Source organism: Tenrec ecaudatus, chromosome 7 (assembly GCF_050624435.1).
Source record: "Tenrec ecaudatus isolate mTenEca1 chromosome 7, mTenEca1.hap1, whole genome shotgun sequence".
Taxonomy (NCBI): domain Eukaryota; kingdom Metazoa; phylum Chordata; class Mammalia; order Afrosoricida; family Tenrecidae; genus Tenrec; species Tenrec ecaudatus.
In genome coordinates this window covers 75117896-75140935 of record NC_134536.1, presented here as the reverse complement: position 1 = coordinate 75140935, position 23040 = coordinate 75117896, and positions in this window count along the sequence as shown.

The window sequence follows — 23040 nt, the reverse complement described above, 5'->3', positions numbered from 1 at the left end:
GATAATTTGTTTAAAAAAATTTCATGTCTTATACCGACCTCAGTCTCCCTTCACCCATTTTTTTCTGTTGTCCATCCCCCTAGGAGGAGCTTATATGTCAATTATTATGATAGGGCCCCCCCTTCTCCCTCAACCTTTCCCTTCCCCTCCTGGTATTGCTACTCCCATTATTGGTCCTGAGGGGTTTATCTGTTGTGGACTCCCTGTGTTTCCAGCTCTTATCTGTATCAGTGTAGATGCTCTGGTCTAGCCAGATTTGTAAGGTAGAATTAGATTCATGATGGGGGGGACGGAGGGGAGGAAGCATTAAAGAACTAGAGGATAGTTGTATGTTTCATCAGTGCTATATTGCACCCTGACTGGCTGGTCTCTTCCAGGTGACCCTTCTGTAAGGGGATGTCCAATTATCTAGAGATGGACTTTGGGTTTTCACGCCCCACTCCCCCTCATTCACATTGACATAAGTTTTTATTCTGGGTCTTTGATATCTGATACCTGATCCTATTGACACCTGTGATCACACAGGCTGGTGTGCTTCTTCCATGTGGGCTTTGTTGCTTCTCAGTTAGATGGTTGCTTGCTTATTTTCAAACTTTTAAGACTGCAAATGTTATATCTTTTGATAGCCGGGCACCATCAACTTTCTTCACCAGATTTGCTTATGCAAACGTTTGTCTTCAGTGATCGTGTCAGGAAGGTGAGCATCACAGAATGCCAGGTTATTAAACAAAATGTTCTTGAGTTGAGGAAGCACTTGAGTGGAAGCCCAATATCTGTCCACTACCTTAATACTTAACATATAAATATATGTCCATAGATCAATTTCCCTATCATTATATATAAATGTATTTACCTATGTACATGCTTATATTTAGATTTCTATAAATGTCTTTTGCCTTCTAGTTCTTTCCTCTATTTCTTTTTACTTTCCTCTTTTCCCACTATCAGGTTTGGCCTTCATTTGGGTTTCACTAATTCCTCTCGGCCACATTGTCCTTGATCAAGCCCCAACCTGTTCCTCATGCAGTCCTCGCCAGCGATTTTAGATCACTTGTTTTTCTCTTGTCCCTGGGTTTGTTGACACCCCCTTGCATTCCCCTCCCTCCCCCTCTCCCATGTCCCCTGAACTGTCAGTCCTATTGTTTTCTCCTCAAGATTGTTTATCCTGCCTATCTTATCTAGATAGACATGCAGAGACAATAATAAGCACAAAACTAGACAGAGCAAAACAAAACAACAAAAGAAACAAACAAAAAAACCTGACAAAAACAAATGATCCAAAAATGAAAAACCTACTAATTGTTTGTTATCCTTTAGGAGTGTTTTCTGGTCTGGTATGATGGGGTACCACCCCTGGCCCCCAAGTCTATTTTTGGTATTCCCCGGGGACTGCATTGCTTTGCTCCCCTTGCTGCTCTGTTGCATGCGCTAAGTGTTTCACCCCGGTGTGGTGGGGTCAGATAGGGCAGAATTCTTGCACTGTGTCTCCAGTGTTGTTCCCTGTAATGTGATGGTCACTGAGAGTACAGCTTGCTATTAAAATACAAATAGAGTTATTAAACTTTCTAAGGGAGAAATATTTCACCTCTTGTCATATAAAGAAGGTACATTGTTAACTTCTTTTGTATCTTGTTATATTTTTATGTATCTTGTTATTTTTTAAAATGGTGTTTGGTATAATGCAAGATAGATATAATTATTCAGCAAAATAATGAATGTAATAGTTTAAATTCACAAGGAGAAAATAAAAAAATTGTAAGGATAGTAATTGCCTCGAGAAAATGTGAGGGATACAAATTACTAAGTCAACGGAATACTGGTGTCTGCTAACTGTGAAGTTGACATTTCGAAACCACCACCTGTTCTGCTTGAGGAAGACAAATTTTCCAATTTCTGTCAAGAATTTCAATCTCAGAAAGCCATAGGGACAGCTCTATGTTATCAAAAATGGCACATTGGCAGTGAGATGAATGAGTTATTTTTAGAGCGATATTTTAGTATTTAATTTTGAATTTCCTTCTTTATTGATGAAAATTTTATTTAAAACATGCTAATTACATATTAACAACCGACTCAGTGGTCGTGAGTTTTCAGTTTTGAATGTATATAGCACCATGAGCTTATAATAAATCTAAATTTTACATATTCTGTTTTGGCTTTCTTTAACATGAACTTCTTATTTAAATATATTAATTATTAAGGTTATACAAAATTAATACTTTGTATAATAAAAATCAGCTATTTGTTTTCTCTTTCCTAATGCAGATTTTCTTATGATATTAAGTAAACAAGTGAAGTGGTTTTCTCTTCCTTTGGCTAAACTTGATTAAGATTGGTTATCTTTGAAAATAAGCTATATAAGGAAAAAGATAAACTTAGAAACTATTAGTCATTCAAAGGAATTCAAGATAATTCATAATTCATGGTATCAGAGACATAGTTTATGAAGAGAAAGTTTACTTTGGAGATTGTAATGCATTCACCTATAATACTTATGAGACCATTATAATAGTATAAGGCCTTCCTAATGATATCTTTTTAAATGAAATTATTTTCAGTTACTTTATAAATATTCATTTCTAATTTATTTCCAGGATATCAATTTTCAATATCAAGTGTAATTTTAATCCACTCCATTTTTTCTCAAAATATTCCCTAGATTTTGATTTTAAAGTAATTTCTACCTCTGTATTTTGCCTTCATGCATTTATTTATCCATTATACATATTTATCATTTTCATTCACATAATTGTAATTGCTATATGAATTTATATAACTAACATTGATTTTTCATATTAATTAGAGCTATAGGGATTCAATATTATTTCTTATTTGAAAGTGAAAATTTAAAAAGTAATTGCTTAGAATAAGGTATGATTTCAAGATTTTGGACATATTTATTTATTATGTGTGACTTATTAAGTTGCTAAAAAATACTTTGATAAGTAAAATCAAGAGTGGAATGGAATTCTGCCTCTGTTGGCTACATCCCTATCCTTGACTCCATGTTATTTAAAAGGTTGTTATAATCTACCACAGAGGAAAAGTATGGGGCACGGTTGGGGACAGCCAAGGAAAGCAAAAATGTAAGAGTTCTCCTTTCTCTAATTCCTTCATTCACCTAATCTCTTGATTTTATGTACCGTAATACAAAATTGGAAAAACTGCTAGAAAAGAGCTATATCTTCAGAAATCTGGGGAACCCAGACTAAATTCCAAACTCACTGCCATCTTGTAGATAGTGCCTCGTAGCAAGCCGACAGGAGAGGGTCAGACAGCCCCTGTGGGCTTCTGAGACTGTTAGCTCTCTTCAGGAGTACAACGCCTTCTCTTTCTCACAAAGAGAAACGACTGACCTTGTGGTTAGAAGCTCAAGTGTAACAATGTATGCCATGTCCTCCGAAGTCGGAGTAAAGGGGTGAGAAATTGGCGTGTGAGGCACACAAATCTGTGTACAAAGAGTGGGCAGAGTGGGGGAGAGCGGGTTAGGAGATGGCATGGGAGCCACAAAACACTAGAAACAATGTGAGGGAGTGCGCTTTTGAGATTGGTTTTGATCTGTTGATAGGTGTGAATTATTTATGAGGTTGCTCTTTTAATTACTTGAAAGACATAAATAGAGATTGAACTTTCTTTTCAATTATTATTCGGAGGTTTGCCTGTGCTTTTGAGGATATGACCTCGTAAATCAATGAGCCAAATAAGCTCAATATTTGTAGGATCACAGGTGAAATCCTACTTCAGTCACTGATATAAACTGTAATACTACTGGCATAGGCAGTACTGTAATCATTCATGTACCAACTTTCAAATGTGTACCTCTTTTTAAATATAAATACCAGAACTATTATTTACTTTCAACTTTTTATGCTGATAGATATGATTACAGAATTGAATTTTATGACTAGTTCTATAAGTACAGAGGGTACAGCTTGAGTCTGTATGGTAATATTATGAACAAAGACCTCGTTGAAGAAAAGAATATTAAAAGCTCTCAGACATTGGTGCTACATATTATGTAGTTATTTGTACTTGACATAGAGAGACTTAGTAGTATGTATTAAATTGTTGAGTAGAATAACGATAAGTTTTAAAGTTACTCTGTCTTTGAATACAAGAACTTCTCTTTTCCTTAATGTATAACTTTGAGATAGCGTAGGAAAATGGAATTTGCTTTCATTGGGAGATTTATGAAAGACGTGATGGCTAAGTATGACAAAGTAGAGGAAGAGCTTCAGTGAGATGGATTGACACAGTGGCTTTACCACTGAGCTCAAGTATAGCAACAGTGGGAGAATGGCACAGACTGGGCGGGGTTTGGGTTTCTTTGTTTTCTATTGTACAGAGTCACTATGGGTCAGAACTGACATGATAGCACTTAACGACATAATAAATATATCCAAAGAATATTTTTGAGCTATGTAAATTTTGTTCATTTTGTGCTAAAAATAAGTACTAGAAGGAAAGGAAGGTAGTAGGGAATTATGATATAATGTCATATATTTTCTAAGTTGTTCCAGTGCTGGTGATTTACGATGATTAATTCTGGGTATCCTTTCTTTTCAAATAAATGTGGCAGATGTCACATTAGTCGACAGGAAAATGAGGTAAGAGCTCAGAGAGAACTGTTATAAATACTGTCATTATTTATAGAGGTAAATAATAGGGAGCTCGTAAAGAAACTGTTGGAAATTCTGTCCCAGCTCTATTAAAAGCAAAGTGGTGTTGAATTGGGGAGACCCACAAATCACTATCTAAGGGGAAGTTATGTTTTCACAGTGATCAATTCAGTGAAGGCAAGCAGACACTCAAGTGAAAGTTTTGTAATCTAGCCTCTACAGTTCAAACACAAATCCTTACATTTTGTTTTATTTAAATCACCTATTAAAAAGACTATTAGTGTGGTGGTTCAGGTCTGACTTTCATTTTTTCAGAAATTATTATTCGGGATAAAAATTACACAAGTGCTTTGAACACTGTAAGAGAACTACTTCTTAAATTGCACCAACATAATTATTTTATAAAACAACAACACGGTGGGCTGCATTTATAAGTTCTTATCTTTCATGGTAAGGTCTAAACTTAATCATAAATCTTGAAGACCAAAAGAATAAACATGATTTAATGAATAAAAGTCATTACTTTATATTTTAAGTTATGTTCATCTTTGTATCATTGGTTGACATTAATCCAAATACAATGTCCATGAGAGAGAGAGTTTGTAAAAGACATTGCTGAAGACAGCAAACAGAACACTAGTGAGTTGTTTTGTTTATTATTCCAGCCATTGATAACCTAGAGTTATCAATTAGCAGGCTAGTGAAATGAATCTTCCATGGTGTTATAAAACTTCATCATGTTCCCATGTATAAAATACCTTCTTCTTTGCTAGTAACTCAAGCATAGATCTACGATACTTGATTAGCTCCTTCTATTTTTTGCTAAAATTTTTTTTCTTTTTATTCATTTATTATTAATTTGGGAATTAATACATATATCATTCCATAGTTCAGTCATGGCAAGCAGAATTGTACAATTGCTACTACAATTAATTTCCAAACATTTTTTTTCTTCCTGAACTCCTTGACACCATCTCCCTTTTAGCCCCCTACACACACATACCACTGTACCCCTTGCCCTTGAAACCCTTATTTTATTTGCAGACCCTATAGATTCATCAATCCTGAGTTTAATATACCAAAAACCAGAAAATGCATAATACAACTTCAAGAGGGTGACCTCTATGATATAGCACCTTTGAGATATAACCTAATATGAAAAAACAAAGCAAAAATACAGAAAATCTTGAAAACCATATCGTGTCCACTGTTCAAGTCAGGATTTTGATCTTCTACACTCATCTCTCCAATGCCCTCTGTTCAGTAGCCCCTTTCCTCCCATCCCTCAACTGTGGACAGAGGGGGTTCACTGGAGGTTTGTTTCCATGTGTTCCCACAAATGAATGTTGGGCTCCCACTGTCATCCAAAGCCTTTGGCAACTTGGGTTCTTATAATTTAGACTGTGATACTACTCCCTCCTTTGATTCTGGATTATATGATATACAGTCGTTCGGTTACTGATGATGGTGTGCGTCTTCCACGTGGACTTAGTTGACATCTCGCTTAGGTGGCAGCTTGTTTGGAGAAAAGCTAGTAAGATGCCAGACACTATTTTATCTAAAAGCCAGGCACCATCTACTTTTTTCACCACATTTGGTTATAGCACTTGTCTCTTCTATGTGCCCATCCTGAGGGCGAGTATGGAGCAGGGTCATGATGTAATAAAACAAGGTCTTCCTACGTCATTGCCCTATGTGCGGTATTAACCGATGTATTATTCTGGCAAAAGTGAGATGGACATTTTGTGTTATTCTGGTTTTGTTTGTTCATAGTAGTGATATCACAGAGGGGTTATGTCATTGAAGGTCACCCTCTTGAAATTGTGTTATATGTTTTTCTTTGTTTCAGTAAATGAAACCCAGAATTGATGAACCTATAGGGATAGCAAGTAGGATAAAGTTTTTTGGGGGGGATAGAATTAGGTTGGGGGGATTGTGTCAGGGTGTCTGGGAAGAATAAGTATGTTTGGAAACTGATTGTGGTAGCAATTGTACAATTCTGCTTGACATGTTTGAACTATTGAAAGTTATGACATATGTATTAATTCCCAAGTAGTAATAAATTAAATGAAAAATAAAACTGACTCCTCTTGACCTTCGTGTTTATATATAGAATTCCACTGTTATTTCTCTAAAGGGGAGCCTGAGTATTGTATGAGGTGCTTACCAAGCCCACTTTGAATATCACTGAATTTCACCTTTGCCTCTGCCTACTCTAGTGCTCCCCAAACTCTGTCAACATGATTTTTTAATTAAAAGAATCTCTATTCAACAAATTGATCATTAAACATGTGGATTTTCAAATTGCATAAGAAAATATAACAGAGCTTTAAAATATGCCAGCACATCAGCTAAGCTTTTCTTTATAAAGAACATCCACTTTTTCTAATCATTCTGAGTTCAAGTCCAGCAGTATAATAATTCAAGTTTACTTTGATTCAGTTAACTGTAAAAGTATTTTTGATACATACCCAAACTAAAAAACCAAACTCAGTGCCATTGTGTTGATTATGACTCATTGCAACCCTGTAGGACAGAGTAAACTGCCCCTGTGGGTTTCCAAAACTGTAACCCTTTACTCCTGTAAAGCCTCATCTTTCTCCTGTGGAGCAGCTGGTGGTTTTGAACTGCTGACCTTGCTGTTCGCACACCCATTGCATAATCGCTATGTAATCCGGTTCATCTACTGAAGCCATACATGTGTTAATAATCATGGCTTCTTAAAATTTTTCCACTCATGACCCTTTTTCTCCTGAGAGATCTGCAACACAAGCAAGTGCCACTGGAAACACCTAGGATTCATTACACATTGGATTTTGAATACATTTTTTTCCTTGTTTGTTCAGAACATTTTTACTGTTGACAAATTTTGGTGATCCCTCACGTTCAAATGTTGTTGGTGTTAGGTTCCTTTGAGTTGGTTCCAACTCATAGTGACCTATGTACAACAGAAGGACACCCTGCCTGATCCTGTACTGCACAATTGTTATGTTGAAGTCATTGTTGCACCACATCAATCCATCTTTCCTCCTTCTTCTTAGCTGCCTCTCTACTTTACCAAACACGGAGTCCTTCTCCAGGGAAGGAATAGGGTCTCTTGACAACACATCCAAAGTGGTGAGAGAAATCTATAATAGAGTACTCATCATGAGGAATGACCTTCACCTTCCGCATAAAAAAAAACCAAGAAACCAATAACAAAAAAAAAGCTACATAACTTTTTTTTCATTGTGAGAGAATAAATTTTTGTTTATTAAAGCCTGTTAGTTGTAACATGTTTATTGAAATATAATTGATTTATCAGACAATTGAATAGTTGAATCATTAAGAAGAGCATGTAATCATTACCGTAATCAATTTGAGAACATTTTCTTCTTTCTTATGGTTGTTTGTTATAGTCCCATTAATCCCTCTACCTGCCAACCTCCCCTGTCACATCCCTAGGTAATCGCTAACTCAATTACTATCTCCATAGATTTACTTGTCCTGGATTTCTTATATGGAAAGTCAGACAAAACAAAACAACAAAAATTAAAAGACAGAAAAATCCCAATGAAAATGAAAGTAGAAAATATTAAAAACCAGAACAAATTTAAAATGAGTCAAAAGGGAGATCACATGATAAGGTGTTGTATTTTAACCTAACTGCATCTGCCATGATCCACTTTACAGTGCTCGCTGTCTGATAGCAAGGCTGGTCACCTCCCTGGTCTGCTGCGGGCAGAAGGGACTCACAGCAGTTTAACCAATGTGGAGATCCAGCAATAGATGTTGAGTCTCTATTGTTATCCATAGCCTTTTGAAAATTGAGTGTTCGACATTTAAACCCTGATATTGTCCCTTCCTCTGGATTTAGATTAAATTATTCATGATCCTTGGATCACATACGCTGGTGTGCTTCTGTGTGGATTTAGTTCACTCTTCACTTAGATGACTACTTGTTTCAAGAAAAACCTTTAAGATCTCAGACATTATTCTTTCTAATAATCAGACACCATTTGATTTCGTCACCACACTTTGTGATAGCACCCAGATGCTCAGTGATCCTGCCAGGAGGGTGAGTATTGAGTAGAGCCATATCATAACAACTAATTGTTTTTATTAGTGTTAAGATTAAGCATGAAACCAAAGTTCATTCATATAGATGGTTTATGTATGTCTCTAGTTTATTTTAATGGTTCATTGGAGATCATTATAAATCAACACCATATGATATAGGTAAACGATAGTATCATTATTTTAGTCAATAGTATAGAATTTAAAGCAATATTGGGAAGAGGAATTTATATATGTATAATTTTTGTATGAAATACATAATTTCTGATTTGTACAGATTTTAAAAAGTGACTAGACATTGCCTACACAAACAGTGAGGGAAATCCTATGTAACTTTTGATACACCTTTTAGGTTGACTCTTTTCTAGGAAACCCCCAATCCTCAGTGATTGCTATCTTCTCTGGTACCTATGTGACCTATTATCTGTGTTATATTTACTAACTAGGCATACATGTATAGTTACATTATGCCTGCTCAATTGAATTATAACTTATTTGACATTAAGGATCATGACTTGTGCTTTCTTATATAGCCCCTATAGCTCACATTCATAATTCTATTCATAGCAATCCTGAATTTTTACATCATAGGAAATGATCTCCATCAGTTATGGAGGTATGAGATCTGGACTTTGGTGCTAGAGTAAATCTCAGAAAACATTCAGTGATTGTTAAATGTTAAATTTAGCATTGAAAAGTATTTGCAATTTTTGAGTCAACATATAAAAATTTCTAAGACCACTTTTTTCAAATGTTGAAAATGCTCTAGAATGATCTGGGGGTCGTATTAAAAGACAAATGTCTGGGTTGCACGCTTAAGGCTTCTGATTTAGGGATAGGTTGAAGCACAAGAATGTGCATTCCTAAGAACTTCTCAGAGAACTGTAGTGTTGTGGGTCCAAGGAATATCACTAGTATAAAAAGTAGAGCATTTTCAATAAATTATATCTCAATATTTGAAATTAAATATTTAGAACTTTTTTATTCAGTTGACATATTCTTTTGAAAAATTAGCAAAAATATTGAAAAATGTCTAGCAAACTAAATTAAAAAACAAACAGAAATAATTATGTATCGAGAGGATTTTTATCCCAGGAATATAAGAAGGGTTTAATGTAAGAAAATTGGTTAATATACTACATCACATCATTAAAACAAAAGATAAGAACTGTATGCTCATCTCAATCAAGACATATGAATGTGGTGGAGTGAAATTTCTCAATAGGACTGTTCTATCCAAGTGTTTAGAGCTTCCATCAAATGTTTTTGTGACACTATGCAAATAGGGCAGGTGTAACTCTAATAGAAGGGATTGGTCAGGTTCACTCCCCACCCCCACCTCCCTGACTATAAGGATGAGACCATTTTTTGAAGCAAGAACTGAGAGAACGTCCCAGGCTTTTGGAAGAACACATTTCATATTTCTGCCTGAAGTAGCAGAGGTCAAAACCAGAAACATCAGAAACTATGGTGCAGAGACTATGGGACAATATCCAAGGTGACGTGTTGAAATGATGGAAGTGTGGGACAGTGTGAAAGGGGGATATCCTGACCCAGGGAGGCTGAGGCCAAATGACACATGTGGTTGAGAGACTGCAGACTAGAGAGAGACCCAGTTGCTAGCTGAGGAGAGTTTTGCTGTGGACCAAAGACTGCTTCATATTTTTTAGCTGACCATGACTTAGGGTAACCTATTAATATCTCTAATAACCATATAATGATAATTGTTAATACTGTTTGCGAGTTCAACCCAGCATATAAGTAGATTGTGGTGGGGAGAACATTTGGTGTCAGAGTAGGTCATGAAGGATGAATCAGGAGTATGTCAGCAGACAAGCCATAAAGGATCCGATGTGACCCCATAACATTTACTGCAATGCATGTGACAAGATGCGAAGCGAAACAAGATCAGACTAGATGTCCCTCAGTATAATAAAGGGTAGTTATGAAGTCTTACATGTAACATTATAGCCGATGGAAAAAAATCAGGAATATCCCTTTCAGATCAGAAATTCTAACTACGGGGTCTTTACTCTCACTACTACAATTCAGAGCAGTACTGGAGGTTCCAGCCAAGGTACCTAGCCTAGAAAATTAAATAAAATATCCAAATCGTGAAGTAGGTAGTAAAACTGTCCCTTTTAGTACTTCACATGATACTATACAGGGGGAAAAAAACAAAAGAATCTATAAGAAAACGGATTTGTATTCAAACAGCCATCTAAGTGAGATATCCACTCAGTTCACATGGAAGAAGCACACCCGCTTGAATGAGCCAAGAATTGTAAATAATATAATCAAACTTTCAAAGAGGGAATGATATCAGAGTTTCCCTTGTGAGCCTCTGGTTTGCAGAAGCTTATGGATGACAGTGGAATCCAAAAGAGATTTGCAGAGTCTACACTCTGGCCATAATCAAGGGTTGGGGACAGCTTGGCTATCAGACTATCCTATTGTAGATACAATTAGTGTAGATTAAAATGGAAAATTTTACTCAGATGGTTATAATCTTATCATTTTATCTCCCTTTGGATACTTTGTTTTAGAATTGTACACTAAATTGAACATATTTTAATGCAGAATGCAAAGTATCATCCAGTTTTCAAACTGAAAACTCAAATACAGTTGAGTTTGGGGCAGATGTAAGGAATTAATATTCACCATGTCATTGTTGGCATAATAACAGGATTGTCAACTTCTTGAAACCTCCCCACTCCAACCCAAGACTAAGGTACTGTCCAGCGTCCTTCCCTAGTCCAGCATCTACAGGGACCTGGTCCTCAGGAATCTCAGGTTGGGAACTGAATTGTCTGGACTGCCACTTCACCATCCATCCATCCATCCATCCACCACCCAGAATATGAGTGCTTCCAGGGAAAGTACTGTCCTACCTGACATGTAGCTACAGCAATGAAGCTGAGGGCTGGGGTGAGAGGGTCAAGAAATAAAAGAATGAGAGACAGAGCTCATAGCTGACTGAGCCCCGAGTCCACTGCATACTAAGTATTTTCACCAGTGTAGAGTCAGAGAATAAGAAGAACCAGAAAGGAGGCAGAAAGTCCCTGCCATGCTTTCAGACATGCGGTGTATGTGCTTGGCTGAGGAGTCAATGGGGCGAAGCTGCCATCTGTGAGATTATGACTGAATGCCCCTTTTGACACATTTTGAGTTTCCTCTGGTTTCCAATATTTTCTGTTTTCTTACAAACTGGGATATCTCTTTTGAATTTTGTTATTGTTCGTAGCCTCCTGGAGCCTTGTTGTGTAATTTTCCATATTTTTCAGTAAAGGAAACTCAGGATGGGTGAATTTATAGGGACAATGGGTAGATTAAGGACTCCTTGAGGGTTGGGCAGAAGAGGCGGTGTGGGAGTGGGAATGGGGAACGGGCAAGAAGGAACACAAGAAGGGAGAACAGGTCTTGAATCTGAATGTGGTTGTGGTTGTGAAAACATTTCTTGGTATGACTGAATTATTGAATTATTTGATATCTGGGTTATCTCCTCGTAAGTTGGTTTCTTAAAGTTTGGTTGCAGAACTAACACATTAATTTAGGAAAGTGGCAAAGTACAAGGTCAACACACAAAAACCAGTAAAGATTCTACACATAAGTAATTTCTTATAGAAAACACTAGAATTTACAATAGTATCTAAATAAACAAAATGCCTAAGAATACCTCAATGATCCCTGGTGACACTGAGGATTAGAGCTCAGGCTTCTAACCATAAGGTCAGAGATTCAAATGGATCAGCTGCTCCCAGGAAAGAAAGGTAAAGCGATCTGCTCCCATGAAGTTTTACAGGATCAGAGACCCTGTACAGGTAACTGTGCCTCCTAACTGACTGGATAGTGACAGGCTTGGTTTGGGTTACTTGCACAACGGTAAAGATGGGCAATTTGAACCCAGCACCAACTCTGCAGAAGAAAAGACCTGGCTAAGAATAGACACAGCGTAGGAAGCTGTAGGGGCGCCATTCTACTCTGTCTTGTAAGGTTACTGTGAATCAGAATTGACTCCACAACACACAACAAGAAGAAGAACAGATTTAACCTGGAAGTAAAAAGAGCTATTTACTGAAAAGCATAAAACATCATGAAAATAAATCAAAGTAGACCAAAATAAATGGAAAACATCCCATCTTCATGGGCTAATATAATTAAAATGCCAGTACTATCCAAAGCAATCTGTAAATTAAAGGAAACTCTCATTAACAGGCCAACAGCTTTGGGGACAGAAATAGAAGAGTCAATCCTCAAATGTATAAAGTTTCCCTGGCAGCGAAAGCAGTCATGATGAAGAGTAAAGCTGGAGGATCCAGGCTACTTCACTTCAAAACATGCTACAAAGTTGGTCAGTAAAGTATCCTGGTACTAGTTATAGCCACACACAGACAATTGAAATGGAACTGAGAGCCCCTCCAAAATTGCATGTATACTGCGCTTTACAGCCAGGGTGTCAAATATATTCAGTGGTGAAGGGAGAGTTTCTTCAATAGAATACTCAAACTCACTTCCATCGAGTAAATTCTGACTCATGGTAACTCTGTAGGACCGAGTAGAACTTCCCCTTTGGGTTTCTGAGACTGTAATTGTCTATGGTAGTAGACACTCCCATATTTCTCTGATGGAGCACCTGTTGGTTTCAAACTGCAGACCTTGTGGATCAGCCCCACTCATAATCACTACATAAAAGGTGCTGAGAAATTGGATAGATACATGTTGAAGAATGACAGGACTCAACTATTACACTATTTATAAAATATATTTTAAATGAAGCAAAGCCTTAATTTGAAAACTAAAACCAAAGAATATATAGAAGAAAATATAGATCCAATTATATGGGACCTAGATTTTTGTGATAGGCTTTCAAATACAACAACAAAACCAGGAGTGCCTAAAGACAATACAGACTATTAGGATCCTGTTATAAAATAGCTCAGGGCAGGCATAGAGGTCAGACAGGCCTCTTCAACCTCCATTTTTCTTTACCTACTCTGACACCCATTGTTCTTCCCACAGTACTCTACTACTGTGTTGGATTAAATAATTAGTTGCAGCAGGCACCCAGAATTCACAAACCAGGCTCAAAATTAAGGGGGTTTATTGCGAAGGTGGAGCCTTGGTAGTATAGTGGTTGCATGTTGAGATGCTACTGAGATCAGAAATTCAAAAGCACCAGCAGCTCCAAGGGAGGAAAAACAGGTCTCTTTACTCCCCTCGATAGATACAATCACAGAAACTCACAGGGGGCAGTTCTATACGGTCCTGTATGGTCACTATAGGTTGACATCAACTTGATAGCAGTGAGATGAAGGGAGTTAACAGGCACACCAAGCAAGGATCAGTAAACAGTAAGAATACACTCATTTCGTCTAGAGCAACACCTCTTCTCAATCAACAGGCAAGATGTTTTCTAGTCCTAAGCCTCTCAACCACTCTAGATTACAGCTCGGACCCAGTCTCCGTGTCAAGATGTTTTCTAGTCCTAAACCTCTCAACCACTCTAGATTACAGCTCAGACCCACAGTCTCCATGTCTTGATGTGCTCCTGTGTTCTGTCTCCTGGTCTCCTTGCTTTGGCTTAAAATGCCACAACTTCAGAGATTTTTAATGTACTCACTTCCAGGGGAACTGGGACTTCTTTCTCTTCCTGTAGAGAGGGGTTATCTTGGTAGTCAAGAGAGTGGCAACAAAAATGGATGAATCCTCTCTATTGATGCTACACATGTCCTATTTATGTAACCCACCAAATCATTTGGTTGAAATTATAGAGAGATCTACAGGGTGGTGTAGGTCTGGGTACATTAGAAAAACAAATCCACAGAAACTCATATGTATACGAGAGAGTTTTATATAAAGGGTAAGTGCACATCAAGAAAACATCCCAACCCAGTGCTGCCCAAGCCCACAAGACCAACATTAGCCCATATGTCCCACACCCATCCACAAAGTGTTCCCCCATCTCACAAAACACACACAATGACACCGACAGCAGAAGGAAAGCCGATTCAGTGAATGTGTAAGCATCTCAGCACTGACAGGGGTCTCCACATGGCTGCTCCAGCATCCAGGGCTGCATCAGGATAGGGCTATGCAGCTTCACCTTGGGGATGTCTTGCAGGAAGTGAGCTTTGCCAGCTGAATCAGGGAACTGGCTAAGGCAGCTGCACCCTGGTCCGACCATCAGAAAGCAAGAGACCCGAGAACTAGAAAGGCAAGGGTCACCAAGCCATTTATCTCTCTACCCTTCAATTAACCCCACATGTGCCAGGTTGGCACAATAAACTGTAACTATCTCAAGGGTTGCTGTGTCAGAGTCCACTCGATGGCAGTGAATTTGAGGGGAGTACAGAACGCTGTGTAGCACCACCAGTGAGCCCCTAAGAATTCCATACTGTGATACAGTGCTTATGCATTGGCCTGAGAGCCACAAAGTCGGCAGTTTGAAACCGGCAGCAGCTCCATGGGAGAGTGGGCTTTCTAATCCCATCATCAATTACCATATTGGAAACCCGCAAGTGTCGGTGGAATCAGCATTGGCTTGCTGGCAAAGAGTCTGGTTTGGAGTTTTTTGTACATCAAAAAGGACTCTAGAAAAGTTCAAAGGAAGCCTACTCAGGGGCAGAAAATCTTTGGGGACCATATATTTGACAGAGACAGAGTATCCGAAATTTATAAAATACAAATTTTACAAATAATAAAGAGAGTAAGCCAGCCCCCTCCCAAAAATGGGTGAGGCCTTGAATAGACATTTCATCAAGCAAGATATTCAAATGGCCAACCAAACACATGAAAAGATACTCAGTCAGCTCCTTAAGAAGAATCCAAATAAAAGCCACAGTGAGATACTACCTCACCCGCATTAGAGTGGCAACTGCAAAAAAACAAAACAAAAACTAGATGTTGGCAAGGCTGGTGGGATTCTAAGTTGGCAGCGCCATTAAGGAAGACAGTTGAATAGTTCTTCAAAAATGTGCATGTCTAAAGTCGGTGTTATGACGCAACTCCACTTTTCAGGGCGCTGTAAAAGAGGAAGACGCTCCGCCACACAGATGGACACAGCGGCCGCAGCAGTGGGCTCAAGCAGAAGGACACTGTGAGGATGGCGCAGGACTGGCAGTGTTTCCTTCTGCTGTGCTTAGGCTCACAGTGGGTCGGAACCGACTGCACAGTACCTAATAACAATGACCCCCCAGAAGTGAAATCAGCACAGTGAATAGACATACATGCTCCAGTGTTCATGGAAGCTCTATTAATAAAACCCACACATTTGAAACAAGATAAATATTCAACAACTGATAAATGGATAAGTTAAATGTGGTGTATGTTGGGGTTTCAAGAATTTCGTAGTGCATGCAATGAAATGAATGAGGTACCCATCTGTGCCGCACTATGACAGAACTGCGAGAGAGTGTCGTCATGAACAGACACACGCTGCAGGCTGTTCCTTATATGAAATAAGCAAACACATAGAAAGCAAAATTATTCGTGACTGCCCGGAGCAGAAGGGAAGAGGAAAGAGGAGACTTTCATGTAGAGATCATTGAGATCATGAAAGTCCTGGAAAGAACCATCAGAAAAAACAGTGAAAATGATTGTACACTTGAAGAGTATCCTCAATGTCATGGGATAATGAGTGTCATGGGGTAATGCATGTAGACTCTATCTAATGTTTTACATGCTATTGTGTGTTGGTCACTATACTAATAATACATTATCATCAGTTTCTGTTCCTCATATGATTTAAGTTTATTCCTAAGAATTTCAGTTCTGTGATGATTCATAAAATTAGTTGTCAATGTAAATAATTCATAAAAGCTCTGTTTAACTCATTTTTATTAAAATTGAGATTTTTTTGTAGAAGAGACATAATACTGCCAATACAGTAATGATCTCTGCTCTTTATCTAGTAAATAAGGCACAACTGAGACTACAGGTAATTGTATGAACTTTCTGGATGTCCTTGTGGCAGAAGAAAGCTAGTCAAGTTATGTGTCCACCACTGCGTGTGTCTCTCGCTTTAACACCCACCGTCTTCTTTAGTGCCGGCGAGCTCATCCAGCTCATGGAAATCCAGTGTAAACAGAGCAAAACCATCGTCGGTCCTGCCCTTTCCTCACCACAACTGCTGCATTTGACCGAATTGTAGCAGCTATTGTGTCACTCCACTGACTGGAATGTATTACTGGTTATTTATGACAAGAAAGAGTTCAATCAAGTTATCAAAGATGGAAACCTCCTATATCTTGATGTGATAGTTAGTTAGAAACATTTGTCAAAGCTTATCTAGCCATAGATTTAGAGCAAGACTTCAATAAAATGTATTAAAATTTGTAGGAAAATTCTTTTTCTCAGCTGAAGTCATAGTATTAGCCACTCAGTCACGTATCCTGAAATAAAATAAAGTCACCAAATCTAAGTAGGAAAATGAGCACAAGATGTGGCTTTGGCTTCTGCAGTGTGTGAAGCTCATGTAAAACAGCAGGGTTTAATGTGCGCATGTCCCTAGGAAACACATAAGTAGCCCTTCAGAGGTATTTAAGTGCTAGAGAGTGCTTGGCCACTTAAAAGACGCACCTGCTGAAAGTTCCCTGGAGCGAGAGAAGTCAGAACCCTTGTTACGTTTCCCAGAAAGTCATAGCTATTCAAAATGTGCATGTTTCTATGGACTCAGTCCATTGGCAAGAGTTCTCTCTAAGGATTATGGGCACCTACTCATGAAGGATCTTGGTCTCTGGTGCTATCAATCAGAATAAAACAGTTAAAGACATGGGCAAGGTGGTCACTTCCCCAAACTGGCTTTCTGGGATAAAAAGCAGAGCTCCTATTTCTGCTGTCTAAATTAGATCATCCCCTCCTAGAGATTACTTCCTTTTGGTCCCTGGAGCCATGATTAATCATAATTATTACTCAATAATTATGTAAAGATATTGAAATAATTACTTACTGTAAAGTTTGCATTTTACCAACTTTTATTTAAGTCTTGTGGAAAGATACCAAGGTCCTAAGTTAGGAATGATATTAACAGAGCTATTTGGAAGGTCTTTTCAACCCTATTGGAAATTCATTTTTTATAAAACTTGTAAAAATTTCATTTATTTTCTTCCTAGGTGATTTGCAAATTAGATTTTATTAATTACAAAAAATGCTTTCTGTCTTAATCCTAGAATTGCAAATGCATGTGGTTTCTGAACTTTGTTCTATGTCATATATTTTCATTAGGCACCATGCTCTTACAAGTGAAGCTCAGCTATCGGCTGTATTAAAGAGGCATGAACCAGAATATAAACTAGCTAGAATTTATTTGTAACAATGGTATTGCAAAATGAAGGCTCGCTACTTCTTAATCTAAACTCATATAATCTGACTGAAAAAAATACTTAGAGGTCAAATCTTTCAAATAATGAGGAGTTATTATCATTTATTATTTGTAGTTAAAACTAAAATAAAAAGCTGTTAGCAACATGGGGTGAGATTTACTGGGAGAGGCCTACATTTGCTAGAACTTGCACATGCACTTAATTGTCATCTGCATAGAACAAGCGTCGTTGGACCTCAGAGTGTGGTACTAAAAACAAACAAATAAACCTTCGTGCCCCCACCCCAAAATAATAAAATCCACTGCTATTGAATCAATTACATATTTACCATGGGTTCAGTGGCTGTGACCCTTTCTTTGAATACACAGCCTCATATTTCTGTCTTTCAGCAGCTGGTGGATTTAAACTGGTGGCTTTAGGTTACCAATGCTGAAACCACACCACCACCACAACTCCTTCACTGTGCTATTATTACAGTATATTCAAAAGGAAGAAAGTCTGTGGGGAAAGACGAAGATACTGGCACTTATCATTTTTTATCATCTCAGCTATTCTTTTCAGTGGTGCAGATATTAACAAACTTTATATGATGACGTGGCTTTCATCTTGCAAGAAGTTTCAGAATCCATCTCTTTGATTGGAAGTCTATGAGGTGTGAACTGTTAGAGGCACGAGCTACTGTACCCAAGGCCACTCATTTGGTGATGACCCCAACCTAAACCATTTTCATCACCATTGAGCTTATTCGGATTCAGAGCAACCCTACAGGGCAGAGTAGAACTGCCTTGTGTGTTCCTGAGGCCATAAATCTCTATAAGAGGTGGTAGTCTCATATTTCTTCCTTGGAATGGCTGGTGGTTTTGAACTGTTGACCTTGCAGTTAGTGCCACAAACAGCCTACTACACCACCAGGGTTTTATTTCATTTAAATATAGGTTTGTGTGACTTCAAAGCCCAAATATATTTATACATATTTCAGAATTTGGGATATTTGTGTCCACTTTTTAAATGATTCTCTATCTATCTATCTATTATCTATCTATCATCTACTTAGTTTTTAGTTCCTATACCCTAGCTAAATCTTGAATTCATTAGTAGACAAATTCGCTTTAACCAAAAGCTGTTTTCTTTAGAGAAAAATTTCTATAGTAGATAGTAGTTAAATGTATTCTGTGTGTTCCAACGTTATTTGTTACTCCTTAAATTTCCCCATCTGAGAAGAAAATTTCTCAAACTCGCCTAGATACTTCTGCCTGTTAACTGGGCCATGATGACTGATTTTCTTTTAATTACCTGAATATTATATAAAAACCACACCAAACTCGCAGCCATTAAGTTAATGCTGACTCAGAGTGAACCCTTTGGGTTTCGAACACTGCAACTGTTTCTGGGAGTAGAAAGCCCAGTTTTTCTCATGCGGAGCTGCTGGGAGATTTGAACTGTCAACCATGTGGATCACAGCCCAATATGTATCTATTATACTACCTGAACTCCTTATATTATTTGCTCAGTGTCTTCCTGCTCCCACTGGAACATAAGCTAACTTAGAACATGAAATCCGTATGCCCAATTCCTCTTTCCCCTGACATATAAGTGGTGGGCAGAGAAAGGCTCACTAGACTGTGGTTGAGTGGCTGAGTAATCACTGGATACTTAAAACTGACTAGGCTTACTATTAGCAGGGAAATTACGCTATAATTACCATAAACCTAGTAAGAGAGTGGTATTTATGTTTGTTTGTTTCCAGTTACTTCTTTCCTACACCGATCGTTAAATGGTTCCAATGTAAGGAAACTGCAAATTATTCTCATGTACATGCTTCTTTTCCTGTGCAAAGTTATATGAATGAAAGAAAAGATTAAAATTAGTGTTCTCTTTTGCTTTCTGACTAGCAGTTTATGACCTTGAAACTGCTTTCCTGTGTGTATTCAAAAGATGTTATGTTTTATTTAATTATTAATTTCGGTCATTTACTTTCTGAGAAAAGTGAATATTAATAAGGAAGCCAAAATCCAAAATTCATCTATTAAGTTTTGCTTTTCATAAGCGAACGTCATTCACAGGGTGCTTGGTTATCCTTGATGTTCTCATTTCTCCTAAATGCCGTATGTATTTGTTCATTTTGTGTCCCTATAGGTAAGCGAACTCTTATGGGTTATTAAAAAATATGATTACAATAACACGTTAAAACACTCAGTTGGTTTTAAATGCCTTGTTGCAGTAAACTGAGAAAACAAGTGACATTATATATCATAGAAACTCGACTGTTGTCTGATGAAGGGATTAATTATGCCTTATAACATGTTCACCAATAATATCCTTTCCGTAAGCTACCACCAGACAGCATAGGACAGATTAATAGGAGCTGGGATCATTGGCAGTTATGGGAAGCCCCTTCAAATGAACAAGTTTAAAGTAGAAATATGCTCACTGAATTCCCACCACTCCCAGTAGATTTAAGATGATATCTCCAAGCCATGATTTTCACTTATTTTTAAATAACTAACGTGTGTGTGTGTCTCTCTGTGTGTGTGTCTATCTGTGTGTGTGTGTGTGTGTGTGTGTGTGTGTGTACCTAAGTGGCGCAGTAGGTAAATGCTCAGCTGCTAGCAGAAAGGCTGGTAGTTGGGACCCGCAAGAGCCCCACTGGAGAAAAGACTTCCTGGTGTCCTCCTGGCGAGCTCCTCTAAAGATGAACCCACACAAACAAACCCACCGCCATAGAGTTGGTGCTGACTCATGGAGACCCTATAGGACAGGGTGGAATGGTCCCTGTGATTTTCTGAGACTGTGACTCTTTATGGGAAGAGAACCTCCCCCACCCCCACCCCCGTCTATTACCTGAGGAGCAGCTGTTGGTTTTGAACTGCTGACCTTCTAGATCACAGACCAACGTGTAGCTACTACATCACTAGAGCTCTCTCCTTTAAAATTACAGTCTAGGAAATCCTACGGACCAGTTCCACTCTGCCCTGTGGGGTCATGAATTGATGACATACAGTAACATACGCATGTACTAAACATGTATTTATAATGACCTTATTAAATAAGTTTTCAAGTGATTTGAAAATATCCATTATTTTTTAATATCATATATGCTCATGAATTGCCTCCTCTGTGGGGTTTGTTTGACCAAAATATCCACCTCCAAGCAATAAGATTAGTTCAGTGTCAGAGGAGGAACTACTGCAGGGTGACTCACTTAAACATATCTCCTACTAAGGCTCTAGTAAAGGAAGCTCAGATGCACAAGGAAGCTCCATGGGAGAGCTGCGAGATTTTGGTGTAGTACCTCTTCTAGCCTAGAATTGGCAAACGGTCACTGCTGCTTACAATTCTCTGGCCACCACAAGTCATATGTCCACTTCACCATTAGCACAAGGGATTGCAGAGTCGCCTGGCAAAGGGGTATAAACACACAGAGAGGGAATTGGGACAAATCCTTCAATCTACCACACCAGACATATTCTTTGGAGAAAATGGCCACAGGAAAAGAGAGAAGGAATTATGAAATTTGATATGAAGATTGCTAGTGATTTTGTACTGCAACCAAGAAGAGCTGTGCCCTCCACTGCTAATACAATGGAAACACAGGAATCAGTATATTCAGCATAACTTGCTTACACATAAAGGAGATTTTTTAAAACTTCAGTTTCTAAAGAAATGAAACTATTGTAAAATAGCTACACAATTTCCCATCAGTGATATATCTGAGCCAAAATTATATAAACAATATGTGCATGCATATTGATGCCATGACATGGGTAAGTGTATATACACAGTACTCTTACCCATCAGCCATTGCATCTTAAAGAGAAACAGACATTGAGTCTTTTGGACATGTTTTAGTTTTCTTTAGCTTCAATCTGAACTTGCATATAAGTAATTGGCAGTCTCTTCCACAATCAGCCACGACCATATTTTAGTGGATGATATTGAGCTTCTCCATAATCTCTTTACCCAGTAGTAATTTATTTCATTCTTGTATATTCCATCCAGAGTGATACACAAATATAGTTGTTGTTTATATTATTAGGGGGAAATGTTTCAATGAACATGTTGTTGATCTTGCAAAATTCTTTCAAGCAATCACCTGCTTCATTTTTCTCCATGACCATATTTTCAGCTACTAATATTTCCTCTCTGTTTCCACCTTTTGCATTCCAATTGGCAGTGATCATTAGTACATCTGGGTTGCATGCTTGATCAGTTTCAGGGTGAAGAAGTAGGTAGACTTGTTCAAGTTCTTCATTATTAGTTTTAGTTCTTGGTGCATAATATGAAAAATAGTCTTCCTGTAGGTGTGTGGATATTATCCTATCTAGACAGCATTTTGCTTCAAGATGAATCTTGAACTACAACTTTTGAAAATGAATGTGATACTGTGTCTCTCCATTTCAGCTCACTAGTACACAGGATATTGATTTTTATGAATTTCTTTTCATTAAAAAAAAATCATTTTGTTGGGGATCATACAACTCTTATCACAATCCATACATACATAAATTGTGTAAAGCACACTTATACATTCATTGACCTCATCATTCTCAAAATTCGCTTTCCATTTGGGTTCCTAGAATCAGTTCTGCATTTTCCTTTTTCCCCTCCCGTTCCTCCCCGCTCCACCCTTCCTCATGAACCCTTAATAATTTATAAATTATTATTTTATCTTATCTTACTCTGCCCTCCCTTCAGCCACTTTTCTGTTGCCCATCCCCCCAGAGATGAGATTATATGTAGATCCCGAGATGGGTTCCCCCTTTCTACCCCCCACCCTTCCCTCCAGGTATTGTCACTCTCACTGCTGATCCTGAAGGGTTCATCTGTCCTGGATTCCCTGTGTTTCCAGTTCTCATCTGTACCGCTTTGCATCCTCTGGTCTAACCAGGTTTGCAAGGTAGAGTTGGGACCATGATAGTTGGGGGAAGGAAGCGTTTAATAACTAGAGGAAGGTTGTGAGTTTCACTATTGCTACACTGAACCCTGAGTGACTGACTCATCTCCTCCCCACTACCCCTCTGCAAGGGATGTCCAGTTGTCTACAG